Source organism: Chrysochloris asiatica, unplaced genomic scaffold, assembly GCF_000296735.1.
Source record: "Chrysochloris asiatica unplaced genomic scaffold, ChrAsi1.0 scaffold00344, whole genome shotgun sequence".
NCBI classification, from domain to species: Eukaryota; Metazoa; Chordata; class Mammalia; order Afrosoricida; family Chrysochloridae; genus Chrysochloris; species Chrysochloris asiatica.
Window position 1 is genome coordinate 1,412,312 of NW_006408862.1, and position 12,468 is coordinate 1,424,779.

The 12,468-nt window shown below is 40.8% G+C and overlaps 1 protein-coding gene and 1 pseudogene across 2 annotated transcripts in view; both read right to left on the reverse strand.

The window, feature by feature from the left end:
• LOC102842338 overlaps positions 1–5,400 on the reverse strand; it is a 12,269-nt pseudogene extending 6,869 nt beyond the window's left edge.
• Positions 1–12,468, reverse strand: part of NTRK2 (neurotrophic tyrosine kinase, receptor, type 2) — a 562,954-nt gene that overhangs the window by 178,594 nt on the left and 371,892 nt on the right. The window lies entirely within an intron of this gene.

The following is a 12,468-nucleotide window of genomic DNA, read 5'->3' on the forward strand; positions in this document are numbered from 1 at the left end:
TAGTTGTCTTCCAAATTTCTTGGCAGAGATGAGTGAGTGCCTCCTGTGTCGCCTCACTTTCTTGAAAGATTTCAAATTTTATTCCATCAATTCCTGGTGCCTTGTTCTTCAGTATTATTGGCTCTTGATCATATGCTACCTCTTGGTAGGATTATGCAAATATGAGGTGTTTGTGAGCCACCAAAGGAATTGGATAGGTTGTTCCTAATGTGACTAAGGTACACGAAAATGGGTGCATGGGACTTTAAAGAGGGAGTTTTGCCTTCCTGCTCTGTTTCAAAGGAGTCATCTCAGGATCAGAAAGGGAGATCTCACTACCATCAAGACAGAAGAGCGATGTGTGGTGCACATCCTGGGTGGAACCTCCGCACTTCAAGAGACAGAGAGCTGTGACACCGCCAACAATGAGAGAGGAGAGTGGAGACAGAAAAGCAGCAGCAGATAGTGGTGCTAACAGAACCAGGGTCCAGCAGGAGGCAGAGTGGTGTGCTTCCCAGCCCACAGAGAGAGGAAGCAGAGTCTTCAGGCAGGAGGATGAAGGTTGCCTTCTGGCACTTAATGGGAGAAGAGTGCTAAGTCAGCAGACTCAAAGAGCTAGAGCTGAGCTCTGAGGCTTACTAGTGGAGTGAGCGCTTGCTTAGTCAATAGAGTTACACTTGTCTAAACAGACCAGAGATCAAAAGGGGCCATGGACTGAAAGTCAGGAAGTTAAAAGGGCTTTGTAGCATTTTCCAGAGCCAGGCAGAGGCCAAGGGGCCATGAAGCTGAGAGGTGGAGGACCAGAGAAAATGAGTGACTTGGGACATGGCTGACCCCAGAACTGAACCGTGAGCATTTCTGAATTGTAACCTTTAACTTTCCTAGTAGATGCCACAACCGCGAATATGTTTTGTGAGTTCTTTGTGGCCACGGCAATAATGATCATTCCTAGCAGAGAAGTAGAGAATGTGTTGGGAGGAACAGCTGGTGTGAGAATGAGTAAAAATGTTTGGAGGGTAGAGGCATGTCTGACCCCTTTACCCTTGTGAAGTTAGAGGAGGCTGGATGCCACCTCCATATCATGATTACACATGTCTAAGAGTCTGGTGTGGCACTGTAGGAGAACCACTGGACTACTAATGGTAATATTGGCAGTTCAGCTCCCGGGAAGTCCTGAGTTGGAATCGATTTGATGGCAGTTAACAACAACAGTAGCTCTCAAAGCAGTGCCCTGAGTTTTATGATTTTAGGTCTTACGTTTACCTCTTTGAGTTAGTTTTAAAATATGATGTGAGCTATGTATATTTTTTTACATCTAGAAATTTAGTTGTCCCAAAACTATTTATTAAAGACTATTTTTTTCCCATTGAGACTGCTGGTAGATATGCAAATTTAGAGAGTCATTTTGAAAAACAGGTGATTCCTCAAAAACTTAAAAAAAAATAGAGTTACCATTGTTGTTGTTAAGTACCGTTGAGTCAGTTCTGACTCATAGTGACCCTGTATAGGGTTTCCATGCGGGAAGAACACCTCATCTTCCTCCCGAGGAACCGTTGGTAGTTTTGAACTGCTGACCTTGCGGTTGGCAGACTGACTTGTAACCACTACACTACCATAGGACCCAGCAATACCACTCTGAGGTCTGTCCTCAGACACTTGTATTCCAATGTTCACTGAAGCAAAGAGTAGAAACAACCCAAATATCCTTCAACAGAATAGTGGATAAGCCCAAAATGTAGTATGTATACATAACAGAATATTACTTTTCCATAAAAAGAAAGGAAATCCTAATACATGCCACTATAACCACAAACCTTGAAAAAACCTTGTTGTTGCTAGGTTCCGTCAAGTTGGTTGCGACTCATAGTAACCCTGTGCACAATAGAAGGAAACTGCCTGGTCCTGCACTTTCCTCACAATTGTTGGTACATTTGAGCCCACTACTGCTGCTACTAGAAGGTTCTTCCTCTTTTTCATGGACCCTCCACTTTACCAAGCATGATGTCCTTTTCTTGAGGGACTTGTCCCTCCTGATAATATATTGGATGTATGGCAGATGAAGTCTCACCATCCTGGTTTCTAATGAAAACATTATACCGAGTAAAATAAATCAATCACAAAAAGACAAATATTGTATCATTTCATTAATATGAAATACTTAGAATAGACAAATGTCTATAGGTCAGAGTTTAACAGTGTTTATGAGGAATAGTAGGGAAGGGAAAGACTGAAATCTGTGTCTAGTTAGCATCGAATTTTGGTTTCTAGGGATGGAAAATCAATGTGGGTAATGGGTACCCAATATGATCGATGAAGTATGACATTTTACAAGCGAAAAATAACAGCAAATTCAGTGCTTCAAACTCATCAGCATCTCTTCCAAAACCCTATACAGGGTTGCTATGAGGCAGAGCCAACTAGACGACACTTAACAACAACAACAACCTATACTTTTATTATAAAAACAGAGAAAAAATAGTTCAACTAAAATAAATTACATGACAAGCTGAAATAGAGGAAGTAATCCCATTGTCTATACCAGCTGTTGATGACTGCCTGTCTCTGTAGATTTGGCCAAAAGACATCCAGCCCTGCCTAGTGGCCCCAGCCAGTGCCTGGGTTGGCATCCCACCAGGCCAAACCTGATTTCGCTGGAGAGTTAAATTGTGTGCTGAGATAGTGAAGATCTTACATTGGACTCAGGCCACATCTTTAACCCAGACTTTTCTGCCTAAAAATGTTTCAGTGAGCCAAAAGTATTTTCTATACAAGTATTGTCACCCCATCTTATGACTGTTCCCATGATTATAATGAAATGAACAGGAGTGACAGCGTTGGATTCCAAGATGAAACCACTCCAAGGTACAGAAGAGCCAATGAAATCCATGGAGGGAAGCACCCACCAAGGAACAAAGCTAAAATAAGGAAGAAGTGTGGTATGGGAAAAGCAATGAGTGAACATGACCATAGTGTGCACGAGAGGATTAAGAGAATGGAAACTTCAGGGCGATGGTTGCCATCAACTAACTACATGCCTTGTGAAAATCACATAAATAGGTGTCCCTTTCCATTTCTTCCCTCTAGCTGCAGAAGACTTCCATTCTAAAATCATCTGACCCAGTAACCTCAAGGGATATGAGCAATGGTGTTCTCAATTAAAAGCAACCCCAAAATAAAATGCACTATAAATGTGACCACAACTAGTTAGCAATTTAGCACTTAGGATATGTAGAATTTTATTAGTTCAACTTAATGTTAAATATTATAGACAAAGTACAATAATAAAGGCACCTTCTGTTCTTAGAAGACTTTAAGGCTCATAAAGTATGCAGTTTTATTTGAACATTAACAACTTTGTAAAGTAGACTGTAAAAATACTCTTAGTTTCATGTTACAGCTGATGAAACAGAGGGTCAGAGAGGTCAAGAACTAGCCCAAGGCTACGCGGCTTGTCAATTCAAGAGCTGGCCCTCACTCACACAGGTTGTTGTTTCAAACTCAATACTCTTGATACTAGAGTAGCACTCTAGGTATTTGGAAAATAATCAAGAAGGAATAACTCATTCTGGAGAAGAGACTTGCAGATAAGACACTAAAAAAAAATAAACTAGGGTTAAAATTGCACCAAATATAATGATACACGTTTAAGAAAGGAAAAGGCAATGCGGATGGAAAATATCAGGAAAGATTCACAGTCTAAAAAGGATCTGGGATGAAGCTTGAAGAATGAATTTATTTGAGTAGGTGAAGGCAAAGAGGGTCTTTGAACAAAGAAAAGGGAAGCAGCGAAGATATGGGATTGAGAAGACTCTGGTTGTTCAGGGGCATCATGAGAGGTGATGGGATATAGGTTTGGATAGCTAAATGGAACCAGACTATAGAGAGCTTGAATGTTAGATGCCACCTAGTTATCCTGACTCATGGCCATGCATACGTGTCAGAGTAGAACTGCGCTCCATGGAATTATCTCTGGCTGATTTTTTAGCATTAGATCACCAGATTTTCACTTACCATATAAATGATTGTTGTTGTTAAGTGCCGGCGAATCGCTTCTGACTCATAGCGACTCTATTTCTGAGGAGTGGCTGGTAGATTTGAACCTTCACCTTGCAGTTCAAACTGACCTTGCAGTCCAGTGTTTATCCTATAGCCCTACACCCAGATTCCATATAAGTGATACCACTGTCTTATTCAGGAACTTACAACAGCTTCATAATCTAGATCCATCTTCTCATATTCAAGAGTTTCTGGGTAGTGCGAACAGTTAAAGCTAACCAAAAAGTTAGCAGTTTGAGTCCACCCAGCAGCATCTCAGAAGAAAGCCTAACCAAGGCTTAACCTATTGCGCCACCAGGACTGCTTAGATGGGCTCTTTATTGTTGTTAAGTGCTGTCGAGTCAGTTCTGACCCATAGCAACCCTGTATAAAGTTGCTGAGGAGCGGCTGGTAAGCTTGACCGCCAACCGTGAAATTCAAACCAAGCTTGCAGTCTGGTGCATTAACTCACAGCACCACACCAGTTATTTTTATCTGCTGTCAACTTGGCCTCTTATTGATGAGGACCCCATACGCAATGTAATAAAACACTGCCAGTCATGCACCCTCCCATGATTGGCTGTGGATCAGACTACCATCAGCCATAAGATTTTCATTGGCTGATTCAGGAAAATAAATTACCATGCCTTTGTTGCTAAGTTCATCTTAGTTTGGAAGCTCTGTTGAAACCTGTTGGGAATCATAGCAACATGTAAACCCCTGCTGGTGACTGAGGTGGGGTGCATTGGTCAGGAATTAAAACTGGCTCTCCTTCATGGACGGTGAAAATTCTAATTCTCCCCCTGCTGAACCTAGCTCCTACCTCCATTTTCATGAGTGTCAATTAAGACGCTCTCCTTCATTTCCAATAGCAGAGTCGTGCTTTCCACTCCGCTTGATTTTCCTGTGTGTGCATCACACACATGCATACCCAGATACCTCACACACTGTTCTGACAGCCCTTGCCAGTCAATGAAGTCACATGACTCCATTACAGCTATGTGTGAAATAAACCAACTTCCAGGAGGTGGGCAGAGCCCTATACCATGCAATCAATGCAAACTGGATTTTCCTCGCTCACACACCTGACTGTTTGTTGGCTTATTGAGCAGAGGAGAGAGCAAGCTCCACTGGGTGCAGACTGTGTTTAAGAAAAGGCTTTTCCTTTTATTACCATTATATGTGATAATAATTGCACATGACCATCATCCTCAGTTTCACACTGGTTTGATGAAGTAGGCTATTTGCTCTTGGAAAAATCTAACAGAACGGACCTGCTTTTAGCATGGAAAAGTCAACAGCCACTATGCAACCAATACTCCCTGGGCAGGGATGTAGAGCCTGAGCCCCGCCGAGGTTGCCAACAAGCTCAATCACTGTCATCATATCTTCGGCACCTCACAGCATTGACCTTACAGCTGATAATTAAAAGGCTCCCTGCCAACCAGCTGTCACCACCATGAAGGGACTGCCCAGTCCAGGTCCTCCTTCCAATGCTCACATGTCTAAGGGCTCTCGTTCTACCAGAATGACGTCCATCCCAGATGCCAACAACCCAGAAATGATGTCCACATACAATCCCCTGAGAACTTAATTGTATTATTTCCGGGAACTCAGTACTCAGTGAATTTTGGACAAAGGGATGTTTATTTTGGGTTAGATTCCTGACCAATGCATCTAGTGTGCAATCACCCCACGCCTCTCTTCATGGAGGGCTGTGTGTTGCTATAATGATGAACAGGTTTCAGCATGTGAGAAATAACTCTCGTGGGTGTGGTCCATCTTCAGGACTAAGGGAAGTCTTGGAGGTAGCAGGCTAGGATAACAAAAGGAGGTGAAGAACTAGTGTGACTGGCTAGAATACAACCATCAAGGAAATAGGGGCAGTTCATATGTAAAGGGGGACATGAACTTTAAATGAGAATGCTCCCAGTAAGGACTAGTGGACCACCTTGGGAGGAGGATGTGACCTTGTAATACCCAGTGGAGAAAGAACTGGAGGAGGGGCTTTTACAGGATAGGGGAATAAAACTGTTTGTGGGTCAGCCATACAGTGCATCTTCCCATGTCTACTGGGTTGGATGCCCGATTTTGCAAAACGAATAAAGAAAACCTTACTTTCTCTAAAAGGAGTACAGATTGGATTACTTGAGTGTTTGTTGGTAAGAACGTTTCTCACAAGCAGAGCTTCCAGACTAAGATGAATTAAAACTCAGTCCGTGAAAATTCTACAAATCACAGTAGTCCAATCTGGACCAAGTAGCATTCCACTCTTTTTTTGACATGGGGTCTATCTTGATTATGGGGCCAATATGGGGTCAAATGTACTTACACGTAAAAAGTAGTTTGTCTTACCTGGTTTTATTAGACTACCCACAATGATATCTATGACATGAAGGGAAAACCTCTATCCAAAGTCAGAAAGCAGGTTTGAAAGTTTAATAAGAAATATACAGAAAGTTACAGGGCATTGGACTAGTATGAGACTGTAGAAAGCTAATTAACAGGACCCAGAGAAGGGAGTGTAACAGACTATCATACACAAGTGAGCTGGCAGCCCTATCTAATTAGCAACAATTAATTTTACAGTAGGAGCAAGAACACATGTATTATGTTCTATAAAAGCTTAATAGATGTCACCATAAATCACTCTCATCTCTCCCCTGAAATTCAACTTGCAGGCAGGCTGCCTTGAAATCTTTAGTTCTTTAAGCACCATTTCAGTTCTCTTCTGAATTGAAAATCCCACTGGGAAGCCTACCTCTAGTCCTTCTAGACCTATTCTTCACTTTAGTCTTCTCCTGCTCGGAGAGGTGAGCTGTAGCTAGTAGTTCTCAACAATTTCATTCCACCAACAATTAACACTCATGAAAGCAACAGTCAAGGTAAAAGACTGCAAAAGACCTCTTTAAAAGTTTTAAAAAGCAAAGATGTTAATTTGATGACTAAAGTACATCTGGCCTTGGGCTTTTTAATTGCCTCATTTGCATGCAAAAGTTGGACAATAAAAGGAAGGCAGAAAAAAGAATGATGCTTTTGAACTGCGGTGTTCACAAAGAATATTGAATCTACCTTGCATTTGCAGAAGATCTAACAAATACAACCAGAATGCTGCTGAGAAGTGAAGATGGCAAGACTGAGGCTCACTTTCTTTGTCCACATTGCTAAGAAAGACCAATTGTGTGCTGAAACTGAAGAAGATGGAGATCAAAGACCAGAGCCTTCAGTATGGATTGCACCTCAATCAATTTAAATAAACAAAAATCCTCACCACTGGACCAGTGAATAACATCGTATTACATGGAGAAAAGATTGAAGTTATAAAAGACTTCACTTGGCTTGAATCGACAATCAACAATCAAGAAAGCAGCAGTCAAGAAATCAAACAATGTATTATTACACTAGGCAAATCTGCTGCTGCACAAGACCTCTTTACAGTGTTCAGAAGTAAAGATCACTTTGAGGATTAAGGTGTGCCTGATCCAAGCCATCTCAAACACTTCATATGCATGTGAAAATAAGACCATGAATAAGTAAAACTGTAGGTGAATCTATGCATTTGAGTTATGGTGCTGGAAAAGAATATTAAGTACCATGGACTGCCAGAAGAACAAACAAATCTGTGTTGGAAGAAGTACAACCAGAATGCTCCTTAGAAACTAAGATGATGAGACTTCATCTTTCATAGTTTGGACATATTATCAGGAGGGACCAGTCCCTGGAGAAGGACATCATGCTTAGTGAAGTGGAGGGTCAGCAAAAGAGAGGAAGACCCCCAATGAGGTGGATTGTACCAATGGCAGTATCAATGGGCTCAAGAGTTACAACAATTATGAGGATGGTACAGGACTAGGCAGTGTTTGTTGTGTTCTGTTGTGCATAGGGTTGCTATGAGTAAGAGCTTACCTAACAACAACAACAAATTGCTAGAAAAGGACATTATGGTTTGTAAGGTAGAGGATCAATGAGAATACGGAAACCCACAATGAGGTGGTTTGACACCACAGCCACAAAATGGACTGCAGAACAGCAATCATCATGCAGACGGTACAGGGTCAGGCAGCCGCAACTCACTGCTGTGCTCCTGACCGCTCCTGCTGCTGTGGTGGTCCACTCATCAGACTGATCCTTCGTGGACTGGAGGTAGACCTAACCCACCCTGTGGAGCACTATGCATAGCTTATTTCTGTACTGAGCTAGATTTCAGCTAAGAGTGTTACTCTGGTCCTGAACTTTCTGTCCTTTGGTCTCCTTTGCTTATATCTAAGCCAGTGTGTCCACCCAACTACTTCAAACTCAAACACCTCCATTGTAATCTCCTTGTTCATTGTGCACATCCAGGAACTTGAGAGAAACATGCAGTTTCAAGTTACAAAAACACATATAAGCCAAGTATGTTCTTATGTTCTACATTTGCGTAGCTTTATAGTCTTCCTGAAAGGAGCTCTGGTAGCATAGTGGTTATGAATCAGGCTACGAACCGCAAGGTCAGCAGTTCGAAACTACCAGCTATTCCACAGAAGAAAGATGAGGCTTTCTGCTCCCGTAAAGATTTATAGCCTCGGAAACCCTGTGCAGGGTCACTATGAGTCAGAACCGACTCTACGGCACATAACAACAACAACTATAATCTTCCTGAAAGCTCAACATTTTGAGGGAATCGGGATAAAGTATACATGGAATCTCTCTGTATTTTTTCTCATAACTGCATTGAATCTGCAATGACCTCAAAATAAAAAAGTATGCTTTAAAAAATGTAAGAGAGGAACACATGCCATTGAATATGTGTTTAAAATGAAAAATGCATACTATTTGCTTGTAAGGGGATGGTTTGCCACTCACAGCTGCTGTTCATTATATTCACAATTACGGTTTTGGTCCCACCTGTACCGTAAGTGAGCTTTTGGAGGGAAAGTCTCTCATGTATTATTTATCCTCAAATCTCCCACAGTGCTGTGGCACCCTGCTATGTAATAAACGTTCAATAAATGTTTGTTGACTTAATATTTTTATCAGTAGTGCATTGAATATGTGAGTGTGGTATTGTGCATGAGAAAAAAAAAAAAAACCATTAAAGAAAAATATCATCAAGTAAATTAATGTCACTCTTAAAAAAGCAATTAGATCTTCTTTTAAAATGCATAATTGTCTGTTAATTTTCTTTTTCCCTTCTTTGTTTTTGTCTGACTGTAAAAGTACTAGATACTCACTATAGAAAAAAGTTAAAGTGTAGAAAAGTGTAAAATAGTAGAAGATTTTCGTTTTTCCTATTGTAATGGCTTGATGAATCACTTTTAATTTAATATGGCATGCTTCCAAAATACTTGACCTCAGTCTCCTTGTTCATTGAGTCATCAAATGCAGACTGGAAATCTGCCAAGGCAGCCATGGGGGCCCAAAGATAGACATGACTTCCCACATTTTCCTAAAAATGAAATGGACTTGTCTGTTTGGAAGGGCCAAGTAGAAGGAGTCTCTTTTTCTTTTTGGTTAAACCAAAGAGGAGGAAAACAAAACAAAACAAAAAACCAACTGTCCTCAAGCCCAATCCAACTCATGGTGACACCATGTGTGAAGCGTACACTGTTCTATAAGATTTTCAAGGCTGTCATCTTGAGGAGGCAGATCACCACATCTTCGCGCACACGTCTTGGTAGTTTCAAACTGCCAATCATTTAGTTAGTAGTTAAGCACTTAACTGATTGCACCACTCAGGCAGTCCTCTTTTCTGGTAGCCAATGTCAGATCAACTTCAGCTTCTTGTGCACTGACTTCTTACAAGGAACAGTGCTCCCTGGTTAATAGCAGACTCGTTCCTAACAGTAAAGGCTTCTAGGAGAGAAATCCAGGGATACCTGCTGCTCTGGGACATGACCAATAGTGAAGGCAAGAAACAGCCACAGGGTATCAACTGACTTTATGTAAGATGCTGCTGGTACTTTAGAAACTAAGCTTGGACAAGATTTGGAATTTATTCAAATGCATTCCTAAACAAAACCAGGCAAAGAGCAGCTTGGAACTAGACTTCAGAGTTCACAGCCACTTTATATTAGCCACTTTATATTTACATATCAAATTCACATTTTTGGAAAAACAAAGCATTATTCTAATGAACAAATAAGAACAAAAAAGAACAACACCCCCCCCCCAAAAAAACAAACAAACAGACAGTCAAAATCTGTTACTGTATCAATAAAAATGCATTCTTTTTATTCCCTACTTACTGGTGGAAATTTTATCCACCAGCCTGAGCAGAATAAAGCAAAACTTTTGGGATTTTTGCCAGGCAGGTACAAATATATCTGTGCTATTTTTTGTTGCATATTTTGAAACAGAAGTAACGTAACTCAGAGAGCATGCTTCTGTTTGTTTATTGCTGCTGTTGATGATAATGTAGAACTAAAGAATTGAGACTTTTACCAGTAGGATTCCAAATACATGTTTTTCAGTTCATTTTCTGAAAATGCTCTGTTGTTATGGAAATGCCTAAGCAACTTGCCCAAATGAAACTCATGCTTCACAGGTGAGAACTTTCTAACTAGGTTCACCAGATACTTCCTCAACTTACTTTCCTATATAATGATGTGGTTGAAACTTGCATTAGAAGTTCTGACAGCTATGAACAAAGTTGTAGGTGTCAAGCTCATATTTATCACTATTAATAAGAGTGGTAAGTGATACAAAATACATTTCAGCACTGTGTGAGAGATTCACATGCTTCTATCCAACAAATATTTCTTCCACACTTACTTCAGAACTGCTGAAAATACCCTAGTCATTTTTACGCTTTATAGAAATGCTTTGAATTTTCCCCAGAGGCATACTGGCTTTTTTACAGTTTCATAATTGATTTAAGTTTTCCTTAAAAAAAACAAAAACAAAAACAAAAAAAAACAGCAAAAAAAAAAAAAAAAAAAAAAAACTCACTTAGAATAAATAAATAAATAAATAAGGAAAAGGGGAAAGAATACGTCTGGATAGAATTTGATCAATCGAAACTGATAAAATAAATTATATTGATAAATATAATTTTAAGAGGAGTATGCAAAAACATTCAAAACAAAGCAGTTCATCCAAAGGTGATTTCAAGAGTATAGGAAGTCACTTTTGACACGTCTAATAGGTCCTCAGGAAGCCTGAACTCTTCACGGGCCTAGGTATTACGTGGCCTGATAGGTCTCATTACCATCCATTGACCTTAGTGTTGAGAGGGAAAGGGATACAGATGTGTCAGTTTTGATGGAAAATACATTATTAATTTCTCAAAGGGTCTTCAGTGTAAAGGTTAGAAATGAGTGGGAAGAACCAGCCAACTGGAAGCACAAATCAACTAGTCTCAGACCCTCTTCATTCTGTCCTTCCCAAACTCAGTGCCCTGGAGGTCTGACAGACCACAGGGCCACATTCCTCACACCCCTGCAATCAGCCTGCCCACCAGGCTCTAGTGAAACTGCCCTTCAAGTCATCAATGAGCTGTATTTCACAAACCCAGATGGTTTCTCTCAACTTTTATCTCCAGTGACCTCTCTATATCATAGGGTCCTACTGCCTGCTCCTCAGAATTTCTCTCCTCTTTGAGGTTCCATTAGTTCTCTTAGTTTTCCTGCTTCTTCCTCTTTTTCCTTGAACAGCTCCTTTTCCTGCTACTGCTTCTGAATTCTAGGCATTCCCTTCAACTCAGGAATTCTGGGATATATGCTCTCTGTTTATCTCTTAACACATTCTCTCAAACTACAACCACACAATCTCTCAAATTACAACTTTTCCCTCCATACAGACCTGTCCCAATCAACACCTCTAGCCCCATCACTGTCCTGAGCAATCCTTGCCCATGTCTCCTTAGGACCTCTGTTGGTGACCTCAAGCACTGAGATGCTGAGGCCCTGTGTCATGGACGAAAATCCAACATGAAGGCCCTCCTCAGGATTGTGGGCCATGGACCCTGAGGGCCAAAGGAAGTGACCTTCTGACGTCCTGGGTTCATTGGTTTTTGCGAACTCACTGGTGGGCTACCTCTGTATAATTTTCTTTGGTCTTATTATTCATTCTATGCTTCTAACTCCAGCAATTGTAGCTTCTGAGAAAATGGTTTCTTATGTGCCTCTCTTAATGTCTCCACTGTGTTGGCAGTGCGTAGGGTCCTGGGAACAAATCTCTCTGAGGAACAAGCTCTGACCACCTGGCAAGCATGTCAAAACTGTTATTCAGGTATGTTTGATATTAACTTAATACATGAGCTCTTGATATCCATGTACAATAATAAAACCAAAATCTCCTCTGAAGCCGAGGCAGTAAAACTTCCTCATACAAACAAAGGCAGGTTTGCTGGGATTACGCAGGGAGGCTCTAGAGAGAAACTGCCCAAGGTATTCACTCAAAGTAGATTGGTAAATTCCAGGAGTATTGTTTAAAGAATAATAGTGGTAGCCCCCTCAAACTGTTCCCAGGTGTAAA